Source organism: Ovis canadensis, chromosome 1 (assembly GCF_042477335.2).
Source record: "Ovis canadensis isolate MfBH-ARS-UI-01 breed Bighorn chromosome 1, ARS-UI_OviCan_v2, whole genome shotgun sequence".
NCBI classification, from domain to species: Eukaryota; Metazoa; Chordata; class Mammalia; order Artiodactyla; family Bovidae; genus Ovis; species Ovis canadensis.
The window spans coordinates 207,950,304-207,951,955 of record NC_091245.1 but is presented as its reverse complement, the minus strand read 5'-3'; the positions used below and the strand labels follow the sequence as shown (position 1 = coordinate 207,951,955).

General features: G+C 39.2%; 1 non-coding gene across 1 annotated transcript; it reads right to left on the bottom strand.

Annotated features, from left to right (window-relative positions):
* Positions 1-1,375: 1,375 nt before the first annotated feature.
* TRNAS-GGA (transfer RNA serine (anticodon GGA)) lies at positions 1,376-1,447 on the bottom strand. The gene has a single exon. It is a non-coding gene; the product is annotated as a tRNA-Ser (tRNA).
* Between the last annotated feature and the right edge of the window lie 205 nt (positions 1,448-1,652).

Genomic DNA, 1,652 nt, shown 5'->3' with positions numbered 1-1,652 from the left:
ATACTCTTTTTCCTTCAACTTAACAGAAGAAGAAATAAAGTAATAGAAAGATTAAATATTTTGCCCCAAATCACATGACAGCTGAGTGGTAGAAAACTCAAACCTAGTTTCAGTCCAGAGCTATGCTCTTCACCACCACCATGTAATAAATGCAACCCATTCTGAGCCCATGATCCAATGTACTCATTTCATATCTTCCATGATCCAATGTATTCATTTCATATCTTCCAGCACCTGCTCTTTTGTATGAAAAAAAAAAAAACAACTAGTAAAGTTTTGCATGAAAACATTACAAACACACAAAAAGTGCAGATGAAGTCACTAAAATAAGGTGGCTTTCTGACAACCTCCCCATCCATTTCTTTCGTAAATTGACCGTTGTCTCAGATCTCCCTTATTAGGTTAGGAACCTGATTTTTTCAGCACACTAAAAAGGAAACTGTTTCTGAAGGGTGAATGCATATGAGCTAAATTTTAAAGGACTAGAGGAAAAACCAAAATGTCAAAATAATCTATTCCACACAAGTGCATGTTTAATGAATGCCTAGGTATTGATGATACAATGGTGATTCTAAGAGCTCCAAATAAAATTTCTGTCCTCACAAATCTTATATTCCAAATGAAGGAGACAGATAACAAAAATATATGTCTATAAATTGAACGAAAATAGTGTTACAAAGAAAAAATAAAGCAGGGAAAAAACAAAGGGTTGAAATCTACTTAAGAGAGCTCTACTTAAATTGAGTGCACAGTGACGAGGTTTCCAAGGGGATGATATTTGAACAAAGACTATAATGAAATAAGAAAGCAAGCCAAATGGACACGAGACTAGTGTTCAAACAAAGGAAAGGCCTTGTGAAGGGAACATGCTTGACATGTTTGAGAAACAGGAGACCAACATGACTCGAGTTCAATGGCAAGGAGGACAATAGTAAGATGATTTGGGAAAGCCAGTCAAGGGCAAGATCACAAGGGTTCTTATAAGGTTATAAGGACATGATAATGAATTTTGGACCTTATACTACTAATGTGATAGAAGCTATTAGTGTATTTTGAAGAGGCAAGTGATATGCTCCTATTTTCTTCTTTAAAAGATCACTGTAGCTGAGAACATGGAGTTCTTAGCCATAGTGAAGAACTGACTAAAGAGGGACATAAGTGCCAATAGGGAAGCAAGATAGGTACCTACTGCAGGGCCAAGTTAGAGATGACGGTACTTTGAAGCAGAGCAGAAAAAGCTAAAGCGAAAGTGAAGTCACTCAGTTGTGTCCGACTCTTTGCGACCCATGGACTGTAGCCTACCAGGCTCCTCCCTCCGTGGGATTCTCCGGGCAAGAGTACTGGAGTGGGTTGCCATTTTCTTCTCCAGGGGATCTTCCCAACCCAGGGATCGAACCCAGGTCTCCTGCATTCCAGGCAGACGCTTTAACCTCTGAGCCACCAGGGAAGCAAAAGCTAACAAAGTAATAAATGGGGAGGGGGGTGGGGGGTGGATATGGAATGTATTTTGAAGAATGCACTCAAACACTGGCCTGATCAATAAGTGAATAGAGATGCATATTTGGCTAAAAACAGACAATCAAGATGTTGGTTTTGGACATGATGAGTTTAGCATTCGTATCAGACTTCAAAAGCAGATTTTGAGTAGGCAG